General features: G+C 36.2%; 1 pseudogene; it reads right to left on the bottom strand.

Moving 5' to 3' along the window:
• The window catches only part of LOC101414059 (protection of telomeres protein 1 pseudogene), a 105,431-nt pseudogene extending 84,811 nt beyond the window's left edge, over window positions 1–20,620 (bottom strand).
• Window positions 20,621–22,237: the final 1,617 nt, after the last annotated feature.

Here is a 22,237-nt window from a genome sequence, read left to right as displayed (position 1 = left end):
TTTGCATCTCTGTGGGTCTTAACTCATGGAAATGGGATTTTTATAAAATATTATACTTAGGTCAGGCATGGCCCAACTGAATCAGATTAGGCCTCAAACCATACTAAAAGAGCTTGCAGAAGAATGTTGTAGAAAATAACAGGGAGGCGGCAGACTTGGCCCAGTGGTTAGAGCATCCATCTATCACAAGGGAGGTCCATGATTCAGACTCCGGGCCTCCTTGACCCTTGTGGAACTGGCCCATGCGCAGTGCTGATGTGTGCAAGGAGTGCTGTGCCCACGCAGGGGTGTCCCCCGCATAGGGAAGCCCCACGTGCAAGGAGTGCACCAGGTAAGGAGAGCCACCCAGTGCGAAAGAAAGTGCTGCCTGCCCAAGAATGGCACCACACACATGGAGAGCTGACACAACAAGATGATGCAACAAAAAGAAACACAGATTCCTGTGCCGCTGACAACAACAGAAGCGGACAAAGAAGAAGACGCAGCAAACAGACAACTGGGGTGGGGGGGGGGGGAGGGGAGAGAAATAAATAAATCTTAAAAAAAAAAAAGAAAATAACAGGGAGAAGCTGGAAGGTAGTGGCCAATGAAAAAGAATGAGCAGACACAAGGAGAGAGAGATTACTATGTGACAGAAGGCAGAGATATAAAGCAAGGGACCCCAACAATTGTATATAGACCATGACCAAAATGCTTTAGACTTTTTGTGGAGGCAGCATTGCCTTCCCAATACCTTGATTTGGAATGTCCAGTCTCTGCATCTATGATCCAATATATTTTTGTTGTTTAAGCACACCTATTGTAGTATTCATCATAGCTACCTGACTGCATGTGTGAAATTTTGTTCTTCTCTTTCAGTATGATTTTCCTATTTAAGAAACCTTGAAATTCCATATATATTTAAGGATGACTTTCCATTTCTTTAAACAATCTATTGGCCATAGGCATTGTTTTAACTAGCTTCAGGGTCATGCAGGTGACTACATGCTTTGGGTTGTATTTCATTTAAGGATGGGAAGTCCAGGCCTTGAGTTCCCACAACCCATTCACACTCAGTAGCTGACTTTGGCCTTAGGACACACATTGCATCCACGTTTCAAAGCAACAGTATAACACACAACAGAATAACAGGAGTCCTCCAACACAAGCTAATTGACCTACGAAGGCATCACCAGGGCCAGGAAAGGGAATTAAACCAGATAGGGGGTCAATAACTAATTTATCAATGTACTCTATGTGTTCTTTCATATGACTTAAAGCATGTGAAATATTATGGGAATGATCACCAAAGAATATACAAGGCTCATAATAGTGGTTGGGCTTAGACATCAGGCCCCACAAAGTTGTCAGCATAAGCAGCATGCTTCATGCCCAACCTCTGCAAGACTCCCTGTAACTCTTCCATAGAGGGATGGTGTGGGACATATCTCCTTTGTTAGGTCAAGCAGCTTTGCATCCAGCAACTAACCCAAAAAAATTCAGAGATGAATTTTTTACCTCATTTGAGGTAGTCTATAGACACAGTTCAGAGAAAGATGAGTGGTAATAGAGGCTAATTTGCTCACATCTACCCCCATAGTACAACTCCTTCTGCTTCAGTGTCCCATAATCTTAGAATCCAGTTAATCAGGGGTTCTCTAGATATTTGCCTGTATCTCTGCCCTAAATCACCTAAGTCAGTAGTGGTACAGTCTTTCATAGTCACATGCAGGTTTTGTGCTAAGGGTTGGAACTGCTGGGCCCCAAGGCACTGGTCCTAAAATGAATTCCTCTTCTGTTTTATTATGGGATGTACCTTTGGGGGCTTCTCCTCTTCTTCCACCTCTCACTCCTCCTCCTTTTCCTCATCTGTGGAGGAGACCAGATGCAAGGCAACCTCTGGTCTCTAGCATGAGTGTATCTTCATACTAAAGTTTCTAACTGATCACCAACTTAGTTCAGGTGATCAGATAAAGAATCTTTCATCTTTGCCTGTCCTAGGCACATACATCTTTCTAGCTTTAATTCCTCCTTTAAGCAATGCACAGAGACTCTCACAACTTGCTCTGCCTCAGAAGCCTCCCACAAGTGTCCTAGCAAGGGCCATGCTATGACCACTGGTATCTGGTGGCCTCCTGTTTATTTAAATGGATCTGCTCTGCTACTTTTTGTACCAGAGGCAGTATACACATCAACATTTTCAGGAAGTCCCCATTTCATCTTTGTGGTTCCCACTCACCCAGGAGGTCAGCCACCCCTCCCCACATTCACGTTATAGGCCAACTTGAATTTTCCCCATGGATTCTCCCTTTCTGGAGCTCCTACTCACTAATGCCATTGGCCTTTCAGTCTCCTGTCTGGTCGCTTGATAATTGTTCCAACCCACCTCTTAAGGGAACAGGTCAGGGAGGCTGCAAGATGAAAAAGTCAACTGGCAGTGAGTCAAACAAGCTTATTGTGATATATGGACACAGGAGAGTCTCCCTGGTGGTGGCAGTCCAGAGTATGAAGGGGCTATGCATAGGGGTGAGAAAAGAAGGAGTGATAAATGGGGTCACAAAACAAAGACATTCATAAGTTATGAGAACAAAGTTTCTGTTTTAGTTGCATGAAGTGTAATATCAGGTTGTCTGGTGATGTTATCACAGGAAGGGAGTATATAGACTTAAGCAGGTTAGAGTTTACTGTATTATCTGTTATTATCTGTATATTTGTTTTCTACAGGGAGGCATTTTTACATTTCAACAAATGTATGCGTTATGCAGGCAGCTACATGCTTTGGGCTGTGTTTCATTTAACAAGGGGAAGCCTGGGCCTTGGGACCCCAAGAGCTTGAAGTTCTGTTTCTGAATGCACAATTAAATTCCATTATCACTATGTTTACCCTTGTAACAGTGTAATGATATTTTGATTACTGTAGACTTGTAATAAATTTTAAATTAAGTAGTATTAGTTCTCTAACATCCTTCCTCTTTTTCAAGATGTGTTGTTTTTTGGGCCTCTAAATATTTGTTGATTGCCTTTCCACCATTGGTGCTAAGCCATCTGTTGGGATTTTTATTTCAATTACATTGAATCGATAAATTACTTTGTGTAAAACTGACACCTTAGTTTCTTCAAATACATGAATGGGGATCATCTTGAATTTTCTTCAGTCTTTTGTAAGTACTTTGAGCATGTTTTGAAGTTTTCTGTAAATAAATCCTGTATAGCATTTGTTACATTTCATTCTAATTGATTTTTTATAGTTGTACACATATATGGAATTTTATTCCTGAATTCCTCTGAATATTGTATGCTACTTGTGATGGTGTCATCCCTTCAGGTAGTGGTACAAACTGTACATTTAAGCAAGCACTATGATGATTTTAATACAAGGACATTTCATGAAATTTAATAATCAGTGAGTTGAGTGCATATATCACTGATTACATCTACAACCAACTTGGGAGATTGCCATCACCAATGAGTTACATCTCATCCAATCAGATGATGGCCTTAAAAGGAGAAGCAATTTCAGAATTAGAGAGAGAGCATTTTATCTCTACTTCAAGCAGCCAGCATCTCCTGAGTCTTTCATCTGAGTACTTGATTTGCATCCTGCTCTATGGTACTTGGAATTATGCATCCCCATGGTTGTGTGAGACAATTTTATAAAATCTCATACTATTTAAAAACATCTCCTGTCAGTGTGTTTCCCTAGTGATCCCTGAATAACACAGCTTGGTATGAGAAAGGGGTTTCCCAAGTAGTGGAATGAGGGTGATCATGGAAGGAAAAGCAAGTGAGTCACTAGAACTGCCCCTACCTAGCAAAAGAATAAATCAAAAGCAAGTATTGAAGAGATCAGTGCCACCATCAAGGATTTGAAAGATGCAGGGGTGGTGATTCCCACTACATCCCCATTCAACATTCCTATTTGGCCTGTGCATAAATAGATGGATCTTGCAGGATGACAGTGGATTATTGTGAATTTATCTAGGTCATGACTCCAATTGCAGCTGCTATTCTAGGTGTGGGATTATTACTTGAACAAATCATACATCCACTGGTAACTGGTATGCAGTTATTGATATGGTAAATATTTTCTTTCCACCATTGCAATTGTGAAGGACAACCAAAAACAGTTTTCTTTAAGCTAGCAAGGCCAGCAAAAAGTCTTCAATGTCATACATGAGGATACTGCAACTCTCCAGTGCTATGTCATACACTTTTCCACAGGGACCTTGATTATCTCTCCCTTGTACAATACATCACACTGGTGTCCATTATATTGGTGATATTATCTTGATTGGACTTAGGGAGAAAGCAACTACTCTACACTCACTTGTAAGGCTTTTGCATGTCAGAGGACGAGCAATAAATGCAACAGAAATAAACGCAGGGACCTACAACTTCAGTGAAATTTCTAGGTGTCAAGTTGTGTGAGGCGTGTTGAGATATCTCTTCTAAAGTGAAGGATAAGCTGTTGGATATGGCTTCTCCTATAACCTAAAATGAGAGACAATGCTTATTTGATATCTTTGGACTTTGGAGACAACAGTTCCTCATTTGGGTGTGCTAATTCTGCCAGAGCAAGTGACCATAAAAGGTATTGGTCATGAGTGGAGTGATGGTTAGGCTAATAGGTTAGTTATGGTCAGGTCATTGTGCCCATTTGTTTGGTCAAGCAAGCACAGGGCATACTGTAATACAAGGGCATTTATGAACTTTAGTCAACAGTGAATTTCCTACATAAACAGTTTATTACATCTACATCAATCAGGGAGATTGCCATCAGCAATGAGTGATGCTTTATCCAATCAGTTGAATGCCTTAAAAGGAGAATTGATTTCAGCATTCAGAGACAATTTTCCAGCTCATCTTTGAACAGCTAACATCTCCTGGGAAACTCATCAAGGTCCTTCATTGGACTTTCATTGGAGCCTCTGGTTTGTAACCAGCCTGTGGAAACTGGACTTAAGCATCCCAATGGTCACATAAGAAACTCTTGTAGAAGCTCATACTATTGAAAGATAACTCCTGTTGATTCTGTTTTCCTAGAAAATTCTATCACAACTTGGTGTGAGGAGTGGGGTGATGGCCACATTTTACCCCACTTCTTGGTTTGAGTTTTAGTGCCCCCCCCCCCCAGTACAGTGAAGTGAAGACAACATACTCCCTAACCTTTGACATACAGGCTCAACCCACCCCAGCAACAAGTTGACCATCTGGCCTTCCTTAATCTGTGGGGGACAGGGCCACCCCTCTAAGACCTATGGGGCATTGATATCAACTTCCCTAATTCTTGAGGAATGTGCCCCATCCTCTTTGTACCTTGGGTTGGCAAAAATCTCCCCGAACATAGGGTGGGAACATCAACCCTCTTGAATAGCTGGGGCAAACTAAACCTCTTTGTTCAAAGGCTTACCCAATGGTAATTGTCTTGGTTCCACCGTCATCAGGCATCTGGACTGTGATCATGTTCTAGACTTCACCCGCAATACCATTGGGGCTATGGGGGACATTGTAACACCAGTGAATTTTATGGGCATGTGTCCATTCCCACACATAATTCGCAGGAATAAACACATATGAAATGTGTTCCTTGATCAGAAGCAATGCTGTGTGTAATGCCATGGCAGCAGACAAAACATTTGGTAAGTCCATGGGTGGTAGTTTTGGAAGAAGCATTACTTATGAGAAATGCAAACCCATATCCAGAATATGTTTTCTATTCCAGTTAAAAGAAATTGCTGCTCCTTCCATGGTGAAAGTGGTTTGCTGCTGGCAGACTGGGCACTCAGCAGTGGCTGTAGCCAAGTCAGCATTAGTGAGGGGAAGTCCATGTTGCTGAGCCCATGCATAACCTCCATCCCTACCTCCATGACCAACTTGTTCATGAGTCCTTTGGGCAATGACAAGAGTGGCTAGGGAAAGAGGCTGAGTGCTAGCCACAGAGTGTGTCATCTTATCCACTTGATTATTAAAACCTTCCTCTGCTGAAGTCACCCTCTACCAACTATTCATTTGTGGCACATATACTTTCATGATTTGCCCACTCAGGAATGTCTATCTACATACCTCTTCCACAGACCTGATTAATTCTGTCTACCTTAAAAAAAAATCACTAACATAAGTGGGTACCAAAACAAGAGCAGGATCTGCAACAGATCTATGCTGTTATGCAAGGTGCACAGTCACATGAGCCAAATGATCCAACAGATACAATGGTAATTGAAATATCAGTGGCAAATAGAGATGCCATTTAGAACTTTTGGCAAGCCCCTAAATGAGAATCACAACACATACACTTAGGATTTTGGAACAAATTCCTGCCCTCTTCTGAAGATAACTATTCTCCTTTGAGAAAAAAGATTTGACCTGCTACTGAGTCTTAGTAAAAACTGAAAGCTTAACCAGGGGACACAATTTGCCATAAGACCTACATTGCCTGTCATGAACTGGGTTTGTCTGACCTACCAAACCATAACAGTGAGTGTGCACATCAGTACTGCATCATGAAGTGGAAGTGGTACACATGAGATAGGGCCCAGGTGTGTCCTGAAGGCACAAGTAAGTTATATGAGGAAGTGGCAATGAACACTACTCCTACCACATTACTTAATCTTTCCCAGATCACAGCTATGGCCTCTGGGGAGTTCCTTACAATTTACTTATTGAGAAAGTGAAAACTCTGGCTTTGTGTACAGATGGTTGCAGGTACCACTTTAAAGCAGACAACAGCATCATTGCATCCCCTTTCTGGGATGACCCTGAAGCACATTAGTGAAGGGAAATCCTCCCAGTGGGCAGAACTTAGATCAGCACACCTGGTTGTTAATTTTGCTTGGAAGGAGAAATGACTGGAGTGCATTTTTATACTGATTCATGAGCTGTTGCCAATGTTTGGCTGGATGATCAGGGGCTTGAACTTGAAGGGAAATTGTTGAAAGGAGGTCTGGCAAATAAATATATGGATAGACCTTTCTGAGTGGGCATAAAATAAGAAAATCATTGTGTCCCACATGAATACTCACCAGAAGGTGACTTCAGGAGAGGAATATTTTAATAATCAAGTGGAAAAAATGACCTGTTCTGTGGAGAGCAGTCAGTTTCTTTCCCAAGTCATTTAGTCATTGCCAAATGTGCTCATGAACAAAATCACCATTGTGGTATGGATGGAGTTTATGCATGGACTCAGAAACATGGACTTCCCCTCACCAATATGGCAACATTTTTACAACCACTCCTGACGGTCCATTCTACCAACAGCAGAAATCTGCACAGAACACTCAGTATAGCACATGATCAGCCTGCTACCTCATGGCAAATTGATTATATCAGACTTCTTCCACCATAGAAGGGGCAGCATTTTTTTATGGGTTTGCCTTCACTGTATGGAATGATTCTTTCAAAGCTACCTCCCATGTACTTACCAAAAACCTTATCCCACAGCATGGTATTTCACCCAGAATTACTTCTAAGCAAGGAATCCACTTCATAGAAAATTATGTATGGGAATGGGCACATATTCATAGAATTCACATGTCTTACTATGTTCCTCATCATCCTGAAGCAGATGGATTGATAAAACAATAGAATGGCCTTTTAACGACTCCATTAGGCCCCAAATAGTTGGCAATACCTTGCAGAGCTGGGGCAATGTTTTCCAGGAGGCTGAGTATGCACTAAATCAGCATCCATTCTATGGTGCTGTGTCTCCCATAGCCAGGATTCATATTCCCAGGAGTCAAGGGGGATGGAATGGGAATGGCACCACTCACTATTACCCCTAGTGATCCACTAGGAAAACTTTTGCTTGCTGTCCTTGCAAGCTTAAGCTCTCCTGATTTACAGTTCTTAATTCCAAAAGGAGGAGTGCTTCCACCAGGGAGCACAGCAATGGTTACATTGAACTGGAAGTGAAGACTGCCACCTGACCATTATGCACTCTTCATGACTCTGAATTAACAGGACAGAAAGGAAATACTGTACTGGCTGAGTTCATTGATTATGACTGTCAAGGGACAATAGGACTTTACCTACATAATGGAGGAAAAGAAGAGTTTGTCAGGAATACAGGAGATGCCCTAGGGCTTATCTTAATACTACCATCTACCATTCCCTATGATTAAAGTCAATAGCAAGTCTAGTCAGGCAGAACTAAAGATGGCCCAGAATCTTCAGGCATGAAGGTTTGGATTACCCCACCAGGCAAAGGACCAAGTGCTTGTCGAGGGAAAAGGAAACATGGAATGGGTAGTGGAAGAAGGTAGTGATAAATATGCTCTTTGACCCTGTAGCCAGAGAAACAAGGGCTGCAATTTTCGTGGATATTTCTTCTTGTTTTGTTGTATGGTTGCACATATACATAAAATGAATATCTTTTTTTCCATTTCCTTTCTTCTTATTATATGACATAAATTTTATTAGTTTCATGTTCATTTTAGGAGGCCAAGTTTAAGAGTGAATATCACTGAGGGACTTGCACCCTAATCTGGTGGGACTTCATGCGTTTCTGGTTGTACACAGGGTAGATGGTCATTGTTAGGAGGAAAAATATATTTGTTATTGTTTTTAATTAGAGATAAAGTATTATGAAAAGTGATGTGTATGTTAACAATGTGTGGATATCGTTAGGCTGATGTGTCCACTTGGCCATGTAATGGAGCCCAGGTCCTTGGTCAGGGAACCACTGGGGTAATTTTAATACAAGTGTATTTCATGGACTTTAATCATTAGGTTTTTGTGTCCATATGGCTGATTATATCTGCAATCAACTGAGGGGTTTGCCATCACCAATGATTGACATCTCATCCAATTAGTTGAAGGCCTTAAAAGGAGAAGTGATTTCAGCATTCAAGGTGATAGAATTGCCATCTCTAATAAACAAAGCCAGCACCTCCTGGGGAACTCATCAGGAAACTTCATCAGAATTCCTGGATTGTACCCTATCCTATATATTTGGACTTGTGCATCAACATGGTCATGTGAGGCAATGTTATAAAATCTCATACTATTTACACATACCTCTTTTCAGTTCTCTTTCTCTTGAGAACTCTGAGCAAAACATTATTAATGTTCGAAACATCACTGATTTTGTGTATGTTATTTTGCCCTCATTTTCAGAACTAGTTATTATATCTTAATTTTGTAGGGGATTTTCAGAATTTTCTATATAGGATCATGTAATCTGCAATCAGGGAAAACTGTACTACATCCTTTCTAATTTAGATGCCTTTTAATTTTTTTCTTGCCAAATTACTCTGGCTAGAACACACATTTCAATTTTTTTTTTTTAAAGATTTATTTATTTAATTTCCCCCCCTCCCCTGGTTGTCTGTTCTTGGTGTCTATTTGCTGCGTCTTGTTTCTTTGTCCGCTTCTGTTGTCGTCAGCGGCACGGGAAGTGTGGGCGGCGCCATTCCTGGGCAGGCTGCTCTTTCTTTTCACGCTGGGCCGCTTTCCTCACGGGCGCACTCCTTGCGTGTGGGGCTCCCCCACGCGGGGGACACCCTTGCGTGGCACGGCACTCCTTGCGCGCATCAGCCCTGCGCATGGCCAGCTCCACACGGGTCAAGGAGGCCTGGGGTTTGAACCGCGGACCTCCCATATGGTAGATGGACGCCCTAACCACTGGGCCAAAGTCCGTTTCCTCACACATTTCAATTTTGAATAATATTTGAGACAGTGGTCATCCTTGTCTTGCCCTTGAATATGATGTCAGCTGTGGGATTTTCATAAATGAACTTTATGAAATAATTTCCTAATATTCCAAAATGTTTCAGTGTTTTTACAGGAACGGTGCTGAATTTATCCAAATAATGTTTATTTCCTGAATCAATATGTATGATTATCTTTTAATTTTAGTTTTTTTTAAGTTCATTTTATTAATGTATATTACATTAATTTTCTTATATTGAATCACTATTAAAAACTTGGAATAAAGTTTTTATTCTCAATTGATCCTGATGTATAATTCTTTTAACAAGATCTTGAATTCTGTTTGTTAGAGTTTTGTGAGTATTCATTTAAAATAAGTCAGAAATTATTTTATTATGGCAACGGGCTCTAAATGCAAAGTACCAGAAAGAAGTTACCTATTATAAGAAGGATTTATTTGGGGCAAAGGCTTACAGTTCCAAGGCTGTGAAAAGTCCAAACAGGCACCATCAAAGATCCTCACAAATCAAAGTCAGCAGCTGCATTTTGACGGTGGATGACCACCAATCTCTGCAAAGATTTCAGCTCAGTTGAGGACAGTCAGTCATAGGGCTTGACAGTTTCCAGGCCTCTGATACAGGTCTTGGCTGCTTCACCCTCTTTCTGAGTTCAGCTGTTTGCTATCAGGCATATAGTAGGCCTCATGTCCTTTTGAGCTACTCCTTGGGCTCGGCATCTTGGGGCCTTCATGCTTAAGTGATCCTCTACTCCTCTCTCACAAGGCAGGATTAAATATGGCAGATTCCTTCTCCTGTGTCTGTCTCTCTCTGCCTTTCTGTTTATATCAGACCTAGGAATGGGCAGGAGACACAACCTGAATCACACTCACTAACATAGTTCAATCAGTAGCCCTAAAGAGATCTCATCAAGGTGTTTAATCAAAGGAACCTCAATCGAATTTAAGCAAACAAATAGTATCCCAACCACAGGTATAGATTAGTTTAAAATCAAACTCTACTTTTTTTGGATTCCTAAAATAGTCTCAAACTGCCACAGAAGTATTCCATCTGATTCAATTTTGTGGAGGATTATTATTTTTAGAATGTTGGTGCAATTCCCAAGTGACTCTATCTGGGTTTGTGATTTTCTTTGTTGTGATATTTTGATTGCTGACTTGATCTCTATCTGTAGAGATCTTCTATTTCTTCTTGAGTCAGCGTAGGTAGTTTATATGTTCCTGGGAATTTATTCATTCCATCTAGTTTATCTATTTTTTTGAACAGAAGTGATCATAGTATCTACTTATACTACTGTAGCAGGTTGATATTATTGATGAATTCCAAAAAGAAATTCTGGATTATGTTTGTAAACTTATCTTTTCCTCTGGGCATATTAGATTATATTAGATTCATAGGTTTACTTGATTAAGTAAATATGTAAACCTCTTGTGCCAGTAGGGCATTGAGTACTCATCCTTTTGGTGGGTATGGACTCACAGATAAAAGGCATGGCAAAGGACAGAGTTAAGGGCTTTTGATATTGGACTTTTTTTATTTATTAAAAATATATTTCATAACATCTTGTTTTAATGTTCATTTTTCAAAAATTCAGAATACTCATGCCATCCATGTAAAAGTTTGATAAAATATATTGTAAGTTATAGCATTCAGGTAGTGAATCCCATCTAGCATCTGATATAATGGTGACTTCATCATTCTCCCAGGTAAATGAACCATGCTTAGTCTCTTAAAAAACCCAATAATAGATATATATTTCCACCTAACAATATTCAAGTATTCTGTGTACAACTGAAAGCTCACTATATCCTTTCAGAGTATGGTGCAAGTCATTGGATAATATTCACTCTTAAATTTGACATCCTTAAATACTACAATATGAAACTAATACAACTTATATGATAAGGGACAGGGTACAGAAGAAAACAAAGATATTTGTATTATGTACATATACAAACAAACTCATAAAACAAGGAAGAAATATTCATGACTGTTATGGTCCTCTGTTTATAATTGGTCACATGGCCAAAGTTTATATTTATCACTACCTTCTTCCACTACCCATTCCATGCACCCTTTACTCCAAGCAAATATCTCAGCTGGCTGTGGTTCTTTGCCTCATGGGAGGACCCAAACTTTCACTCTGGGCCATTGTTAGTTCTGCCTGGATTGTGCTGGTACAGTTTTCCATTGACTTTAATCACAGGGCCTGGTAGTACTAAGAGATGCCTTAGGGGCAAACTCTTCTTTATCTTCACAGTTTATTTGCAATCCTATTTTCTCTTGATAGGATCAACCACCTCTGTCAGTAAAGTAATTCCCTTTTTTCCTTTTGATTCAGAGGCGTGAGGAATCCAAAGCGACCAGGTGGCAGTCTGTTGTTGTTTTTTTTTTAGGAATAGCTCTTTATTTATTTTTTATTTTTCTTCTTTATTTTCTTTTAAATGTTACATTTAAAAATATGTAACTTTTTAATATACTCATCACCCCCATTACCCCATTCCTCCCACATCAACAATCTCTTCCATCATCGTGACACATTCACTGCACCTGGTGAATATATTTTGTAGCACTGTTGCACCACATGGACAGTGATCTACATTGTAGTCTACACTCTACCCCAGTCCACCCAGTGGGCCATGGGGGGGCACACAATGTCCATCATCTGTCCCTGCAGCACCACCCAGGACAACTACAAAACCTGAAAACGCCCTTACATCATATTTCTTCTTCCATCTCCCTACCATCAGCAGCTACTGGACCACTTTCTTGACATTGATACTACAATTTCTTCCATTACTAATCACAATCGTTCCCCAGCAGAACACCAGTAAGTCCACTCTAATCCATATTCTATTCCTCCATCCTGTGGACCCTTGGATGGTTATGTCCAGTCCCCCTGTACATCAAGAGGGGGCTTAGATTCCAGATGGATGATGGATGCAATTCTCCTGCTTGCAGTTGTAGGCACTTTTGGCTCCCTGGTGTGGTGGTTGACCTTCTTTATCTCCCTGATAGTTGGTAAGACCAATAAAACAGAGGGTAGGAGTTGCAAGTCTGCTGAGGTTCAGGGCCTGGCTGTCACATGCACAGTCCAGAGAATCTGGTGTGAGTATACACCAACCCCAGCAGCAACCATAGGTCTGGTAAAAGTAACAGAAGAGACATGTGTAGAGAGGTCATATCTGAGTCCAACTCCATCACACTCAGGAACAAAAACTCCAAAGTAGGGCCAAATGACATGGCACTGAACTCCAGAGTCATCTGCCATGACCATAGAACCTGTACTATGTCTCTGTAGCCCTCAGGAGAACCAGTACTTTGGTTTCTGTCTACTTTGGCTGTCTCTGGTACCCTGCTGAGGTGTGCATAAGCGTTACCCCTCTGATGACCTCCCAAATCTTTTTCGGAGACTCATATCCATATAAACTCATTTGTCCTTTCTATTTCCCCCTTTTATCCAAAGTCAAAAATCAGTTTTTAACACGTGATATTACATGTGGGCTGAGATATTCTGCTGGTCTGAGTTAACCCTTTTATTCAAGGTCTTTTTCTAGTTATATCATCAGCTGGTGCTTGATAGTAATCCCTCAGTGCCAGGGAGGCTCATCCTCAGAAGTCATGTTACATGCTGATGTTGGAGTTTGAAGCTGAAGCTGGAACCCCAGGAAGAGAGACAGAACTTTTTGTCTGATAGTCTACAGCTGAACTTGTAGAGAGAAGCAAAACCTAGAGAGCCTCACAGTCTACAGTTGACCTTGTGGAGAAAAGAGAAGCACTTCACCCAGGGGAACCCAGAAACCTGAACACTCACAGATGTCAGCAGCCATCTTGCTCCAACACATGAAAATAATAGGTGAGGGAAGTAACTTATGCTTTATTGCCTGGTATCTGTAAGCTCCTACCCAAAATAAATACCCTTTATAAAAACCAATTTCTGGTATTTTGCCTCAACACGACTTTGTTTGACTGATACAACTCCATTTGTTTTTCTTATACTCCTTTCATTTCTGATTTTTGTTATTTTTGTTCTCTTTCTTTTTGTCTTTGTTAGATGAACTAAAGTCATGTTGACATTATTGATCTTTACAAAGGAAAAACCTTTGGTTTCATTGAACTTATCAATTGTATTTTATTCTTTATTTCAATATTTCCAGTATAGTCTTTGTTATCTCCTTGCAACTGCTATCTTGAGGCTTATTATGTTCTCCTACTTCTAGTACCTTAAGTTATGAGGTTGGATTTCATAGTGTAGATTTTTTTCCCTTTTATTGTTTTAAGAATTCAGTGGTATAAATTTCTCTCTTACCATTGATTTTACTGCATCTGAAAGAGTTAGTGTCTTATGCTTCTGTTCATTCACCTCAAGATATTTCCTAATTGTCTTTGTGATTTTCTTGTTTTACTCATTGAATGTTTAAAAGTGTACTTTTACTTTTCACATATTATTGAATTTTGCAGTTATTCCTCTGGTATTGATACCTTGCATCATTTCAATGTTCTCAGAGAATATTCCTTGAATAATTTAACTTTTGTTTAATTTATTAAGCCTTGTGACCTAGCATATGGTCTATTTTATAGACTAAACCATGTGCACTAGAGAAGAAGGTGAATATTGATCTTGTTGGTTGAACTGTTCTACATATAACTCTTAGTTCTAGATATTTTGTAGTATCACTCCGATCTTCCATTTTCTTATCAATCATCTACCTAAATGTTCTAGACATTATTAAATGTTCTGCTTTAACGCATTATTAGATCATAGATCTGCCTATTTCTGTTTCAAAATTGTCAATATTTGTTTCATTCCTGTAGGTTTTTGCTGTTCTTGTTGACCAACAAGAAGACATAATAGTTATAAATATCTGACTTCATATGTCTTCATATATTGTGTACTCATTTGTCCCTTTTAACAGTTTTCAACTTCACAATTATTTTACCTATTAGTATAGCTCTTCTAGTTTTCTTTTGATTACTATTTGCAAGGAATATTCTTTCCACCATTTCAATTTCAACCAAGTTGTTTCTTTGAAATAAAGTTGAGTTTCTTGTAAAAAGTATATAGTATTCACCATTGTCCAATTTTTGCTTTTGATGTAGAATTTAGTCAATTTTGTTTTCAAGCAGTTACTGGCATTTTTGATATTCATTCGTTGTTTGTTTTATATCATTTTTGTCCCTTAAATTTTCCATTAATATCTATTGTCATATCCATTGGATTTTTTTTGTATTGTACTTTCTCTAATTTCCTTCTGTTTATTTTTGCGATATTTTCTTTTTGGTTACAATTAGGCTTAAATCAAAGATCTAAAATCTATAACAATCTCATTTGATTTGAATCTAAGTTTGTTCCTATATGCCACCGTCACACCATGTTTTTTTGTTGTATTTATTTTGTTTTGTATCTGTATTCTTTAAATGTCTTAAACATTGTCTTTCAAGCATAGCTATTTAGAACCTGTTCAAAGAAAAATTGGAGTTATATACAAAACTGTAATGCAATATTAAATGTGGGTTTATAATTACCCATATGTTTACCTTTACCAGAATTCTTTATTTCTTTATGCTGCTTTCATCTACTCTCTAGTGTCCTTTCCTTTCAATCTGTAAAACTTCCTGTAACGTTGCTTGCAGGACAGATCTAACAGCGATGAACAGCACAGAATTTGTGTTTTGTTTTGTTTTAATCTGGGAATGCCTTAATTTCTTCTTCATTTTTAAGACTCTCTTACCTGAAAGAAAGTTATCTGTGGAAATTGTTTTTCATTCAGCAATTCATTTTGTCATCCCACTGCCTCATGCCTCTTACGGTTTTGCTGATAAATCAGTCCTTATTCTTGTAAGTACTGCCATTAATGTAACATGCTCCTTTTCTCTTCCAGCTTTTAGAAGGCTCTCTTTTTCATTTCCTTCTACAGTTTTGCTGTCCAGGTTTGGTTCTCCTCAAATTTATCCCATTAGTTGTTACTGGTCTTCCTGAATGTGTGTTTATATCTTTCAATAATTAGAGAAGTTTTCTGCCATTAGTTCTTTGGATATTCCTCCTAATCCTTTCTCTCTTCTTTGGTGATTTCTGATGTTTTATCTTGTTGCTTTGGATGGGTCATGGTTCTTGTAACTTTGTCTTGTAAACTTTTATTTCACAATGCAAATTTTAATATTTTAATATTTTAGCTATGTGATTTAGACCATGAGATTTCTTTCTTGAGATTGTACTCAGGTTTTTATATTCCAAATATATCACTGAGTATCATGAACTAACAAAAACAAAAAGAAAAAATCAAAGCAAAAAACACCTTTTACAGGCTTTTAAATTTTGTTTTATGTTGATTGATGTTCTCCTTGAGAGTTTAGGTCTCCAATAAAGAAGCTCAACCAGAGTAAAAAATGTGAGGTCTAACAGATTTAGGTTAAATTTCTTGATTAAGGGCTTACCCTATTACTAAAATCTATTAATTGTTTTTCTGGAATTTTGAGGAAGATAGTTTGGACCTTGATTGTTATGTTTCAATTATACTGTGGTGAAAAGACCCTCAAGTGTGTTATGCTACCATTTTTATTGCCTGGAAACAATTAAAATAACATTAAGAGTAATAAAATAATTTATGGATGTAAATTGTACCCCCAGAGAACACATTAACAGTATAATGCAATGAAGTGTGTTTAAAAAGTCCATCAGAATGCTTTCTGGATAATCAAATTCCTATTTGGGAATTCTTCATATCTTATTGGAATGAATTATAGCAAGTGACAATATGCCAACTCATTTTATGAGGCAGAAATATCCAGAAATAATTATGGCCAAAATGGAAATTAAATGCCTAAACCAAGACTTACTTTCATTCTTAGTTTTCATTATGTTCAATAGTTAGAGGGGTAATATAAAAAAATAGAATTATGTTATAACCAATTTCTATTACATTAAACTTATTATTTACATTTATAAATGTTTGCTGCTATATTTAGTATTTCTTATAATTGATTATATTCCATCTAACCTGGACTTACACTCTTAAAATTTGTAATTTTTAAAATCAATTATTTTGTTTATTTCACATTTTCACAGTATAGGTCTTTATAACAGATTTTTTCAAAAGCCATTGATTATACTCTTTGGATAGGTCATATAGTATGTGAATATATCTCAATAAAATCGCATAATAAACAAATAAATAGTTGTTCAAGAATAGCCAGAAAGAGCACCTATTGACAGCAGGGGTGACAGAGAGAGTAAGAGGGGAAGAATTTCCTTGTTTGCTGTTTTTTTTTTTGTTTATTATTATTATTGAAATAATGATAATACTTTAATAATGATTAAAATGATTAGCACACAACTATGTGATTGTACCAGATATACTTTGGATAGATTGTATGCTTTATTAATATGTATGAATAAAATTGATTTGTTTAAAAGAGTAGTGTGGGTTTGGGGAAAATTTACCAAATATAAGATATGGACTATAGTTTGTAGTAATATTTTGATGATGCTCTTGAATAGTTTATAATCAATATATCAAAAGAATGCAAGGTGTCAGTGGAGGGGTGATGTATGGGAATACTGAATGATGTTATGCATGCTTTTTTAATAAGTTAACAACTTTTACTATACACTATTGTTTATATTCATGTATGAATGATATACTTTAATAAAAATATTGATAAAAAGAAACAAATGCAGGAAAAAATCCATCAGAGAAATAAAATTTAATACTAAAAAATATATTTTAAAAAAGAAGCCCACATAGAATTATCAGAATTTTAACATTATATTGTAGTACTAGAATAACACAATATAGCTTAAATAGTAAGGCATTGTCCTGTGCTTTATAATGTTAAAGGAAGTTAACATAGCTCTTGTTCACATGTCACGAAGTGGGCAGAGCTAGAAGTTTAACCAGATTTAGGTCCACCAAAAATGTCTAATTATGAACTTCCTTGCTCTTACCTTTACTCACCTCAGTCCTTATCTGTATATTCACGTCTGTCCTTATTTGAGTCTTGACATCTATACCACCCTCCCAAGCTTATTATCCAATTCCAAGATTGCCCTACCCAGGGAACCATATATATTTTAAGATTAACTAATGAAGCAAAAAAACGAATTTTGCAGAACGTTCTTAGAAATGTCATCCTGATTATTAACTTTCTTTGTTTCAACAAATATAAAAGTTGTGAGAAAAACCCCTAATATAGTATTTGATTTGAGACTGTAAATCTCTGGTCTCTCACCAGCAAATAAAGCCATTTTTCCTTCCTATCCTAGATCAGGGTCTGTCAAACTTGTCATGCCTAGTGAATCAATCTGGTCAAGTACCATCCCTTGTCTGTCATCAATGCGACATAAAATGAAAATAGCATATAAATCATTATTTTAATATTAAGTTGCATAAATACTCCAATATAAGGCTTATAATTAATTACATTAAAAAGAGACACACAACTATATGATGACTATAAGAAATAGATAAATAATAAAAGGATGAAAAAATGTATCCTGAAATATAAGCATAAAACAAATTTGCAAAGTAGTACTTTTAGAAAATTAGACCTTTTGATTTTAGACATATCAGTGACAGTATAAAATAAAATATAGCCAAAATTTCTTAACGGAGCTTCAAATTACATTAAAAATGGAGAGAATTAAAAGCATAAATAAAAGAAATAAAATGATGACCCTGAATAATTGACTGGGATGAAGTTATAATTTTGTTGAAATTTAGGGCAAATAAGTCATATCTTCTTTTTGTTTCTTATTTCTGATCTTCTGCCAGCATAATCTTACTATTAGAAATCTTATATTGAAAACCCACAAATAAAGATTCATCAAAAAAGATTAGTCATAAAAAGTTTTGCAAATTATTCTTTCTTTTATCATTATATTATTTGAGTTACACTTACTGAGTATAAATTTTTATTTCAATTGTAAGAGAAAAACTCCATCTGTGATTTTCAAGGAGTGTGCAGACCGTATTTAGGTGGTATAGACATAGAACATCTTAAAACCTAAGGTCACATATTGTGAAATAAATTGATGCTTTGCTTTTTAATTTGCAAAGGAACATTTCTCATTATCACTGGATTTTTGTTGAAGTGATAAATTTTACATTCAAAAATTCATAATATATGTAATATATTATCTTGAAATTCCTTTGGTCTATACTATCCTCTCGACTCCTAAAATTCTGCCATGTAAACAGTTTCTTATACTAGTTGCTTCTTATTCTACATGCAAATTGATTTCATTATCATTAATTAATGAAGATTTACAAGAATGGATTTCAGCTAGTCTTATATAGAGGAAGGACGCTTTGGGCATTAATTAAAATAATAGAAACTTTACTCATCTCAGCAATAATTTTTACTTTAGTTTTTCCTAATTAATTTTAATGTAATAAAAGACAATACATTAAAATAAAAATATGAGTTGCACAAATATTATTGTGTCTGAATAAAACAATACACCTGCTGTGTTGATGAATCAGTTGATAATGCCATACCAGCCTGGAGAAATAGGTTTTGCTTGTAACTCATTAACTGGTGCAAACTACTCTAAAGAAGTTAACTATGTTGCATCAGTCAATACGAAATTCTTGAAATTGTGGATTTTTCCAAATACATTTTTTACATTGTACAAGGTATACAGTAGTCAATAAGTAAAATAAAATAAAAGTGATGGAAAATTCAGAACTGATAAAATTATATAAATACATAGCACAAATAAAAAGAATTTTTTTTTGCACGAAGGAAAATACTTAGAAGAAAATATATAATACATCTAAAGAATAACATATATGAATGATTTCCATTTTTTATTTGAATTTCTTTATTTAATAATTTTTGTATAGTAATGTTGAAACCTATAGCAGTGTCACATTTTTAAATATTATATTATTTCATTGTGAAAAATATGCTATTATATTACATCCCTGGTCGATAGTGATCTGACCTTTCAGTCACAGATTAAGCATTTTAGTTTATTAAAGAAGATGACAATATTATTAGAAGGATATGCATACACATATATCTCACATGTAGACCTTACCTAGGTAATGCTAGGAGAAATAGAAACGGAAACATAGAACTGATATGTAACCAGAGTCATCAAGCAATGTACAGTTTTTGAAAATATTATTTTTGGAAAAATGTGTATAAAATCTGTTAAAAATATATCTGAAAATTCATATAATGTGTGCTCTCTATTATTAACAGTACACAGAAGGTTTTAATATCTGATCTGTCATTTTTAATATTTTATATTGGATAGAAAAGAACAGTAAATGATGCATTAAAACGCTAACATTGTTTTTTTGATTTGTTAAAATTAAATATAAGTTATGAGCTTGACTTCTGGACATAGTTAAACTTGATAGAATCACTGGGCCAAGCAATATGGTTGTGACTCTGTATATATAATATTTGTGCCCATTTAATCATCTAAAAGTGTGTACAAGAATAAAACTTATGGTATAATGTTTTCACCTGAATAAATGTGCTGAAGAGATGAAATATTTATAACCGTGTCATATTCATTCTAATTAAGCAATATATGTATATATTTATATAAATTTCTCTATTACATAATTTCCAAATATTGACTTTTACCTAATTTATAATTGGCACACAAAATACGATTTTTCAGATATATTCTACAAACTAATTTTTTCATGAATTTCTAAAATCATTGAGCTGATTTTTAAAAATGAGAGATCATACCCATAAAGAAAAAGGGTTTTGAAATCATTCATACCAAGATTCACGTTTGATTTCTCAACAGTTTGCAAGAATTATGGAAAAAAAGAAATAACACAAACGTGCCTGACTTCATCCTTATTGGCTTGACAGACTCTGAAGTGGTCCAACAGTTCCTTTTTATCATATTTCTCCTGATTACCGTACTGGGAAATGCAGGAATGATACCGATAATTTGCCTGAATCTCCAGCTTCACACCCCCATGTACTTTTTCCTCAGTCACTGTCATTCCTTGACCTCAGTTACTCAACAGTCATGATACTTAAAACCTTAGAGAACTTATTGACTTCCAACAAGAATATCTCATTCAAGAGCTGCTTCACACAGATATATTTTTTCCTCTTGTCTGTTATTGAACTGTATATTTTCTCGTCAATGGCCTATGAGCACTATGTAGCTATCTGCAACCCTCTTCACTACCCAGTTGTAATTTCCGGGAGATTCTGCCACGCCCTTGTCACTGGGTCCTACATGATTAGTCTACTGAATCGTTAGTAAAACTTCTTTTCATGGACCGGTTGCATCTTTGTGACTCCAATGTAATATGTCACCTTTACTATGACTTAACTCCAATTTTAACACTGTCCTGCACTGACACTGGTGACACTGAAATCATGATAATGATTTGTTTAAACGTAAGGATGTCTCTTAGCACAATCTTTGTTTCCTACATATCTAATTTGTCTACTATCCTGAAAATTAATTCCACTTCGGGAAAGTGCAAATCCTATACTCGTGCATCGCACCTCCTGGGAGTCAAAATCTATTATGGCGCTAGGAGTTTTACTTATTTAAAACTTATTTAAAAGAAGTCCTACTCCTTGGGAAAGAATCAAGTGGCCTCTGTCTTTCATACAATGGTGATACCCATGCTGAATCCACTCATTTATAGTTTTAAGAACAGAGAGGTGAAAAATGCTGTCATTAGAGTCAGGCAGAAGAGAGAGATTTCCAAGAAATAGCAGTGACAGTAATGTTTAATAAGCGCATCTTTTGTTTCATTTCTTTTTGGATATTTACTTGATTTTTTGAAACTCTGTTCATGGTGTTCTAGCCTAATCTTAAATATGAAAAACATCAAAACATTTCTGTTTTTCCAAATAAGTACCCTGTACATTTTAAATATCAACTAATCCTTCCTTTTAAAACTGCCTCTACATAATGTGGAACTGCAGTTTTTATTCACTACTATTCAATATATATTTAAGAAAATATGTTTCTTCATGTTCCTACATTTGTTTTTAAATAAACTTAAGCATTTCTTGTTAGATATATATTTTTTGCCTTCAAATGATTTTCATTCTTTTAATTTATATATATATTTTACTTATAGAAATAAATTTTTCATTTTCTTAAATGATTTTTGAAAGATTAAAGTTCACACTCTTTTTTATGACTAAAATTTTAAGGAATTCTCAAATTTCATCACTTTTTAAATTTAATCAATTAATTAAAATATGTTTTATTATCCTCTATATCCTGAATTACTATAAACTTTTAACGTGTTGTATGTAACATCAATATAAATTATTATATTAAGATTTATTTTTTCTCTGTACTCTGTTGACTAGAATCTATATTTACTATAATTTCTCTTTGTTTTTTTACAATTATCTTTGCTAAATATTTATTTGTTAATATTATATTTTTAAAATTATTCTTTCTTCTTGTATATGCATTGTGACTTTTCTTACACTTACAGGCCCTTGACATTTTCTAGTCTTTTTCATGAACTGTGCTGCCCATTCTTTCATTTATACACATTTCTGTAATTTAAAATGTATCCTTTTGGTTTCTGCAGGTAATGATGGTCAACAGTTTCTCAAACATTACAAACCATAATAAG

Source organism: Dasypus novemcinctus, chromosome 10, assembly GCF_030445035.2.
Source record: "Dasypus novemcinctus isolate mDasNov1 chromosome 10, mDasNov1.1.hap2, whole genome shotgun sequence".
NCBI lineage: Eukaryota > Metazoa > Chordata > Mammalia > Cingulata > Dasypodidae > Dasypus > Dasypus novemcinctus.
This window is presented reverse-complemented; position numbering and strand designations above follow the sequence as displayed.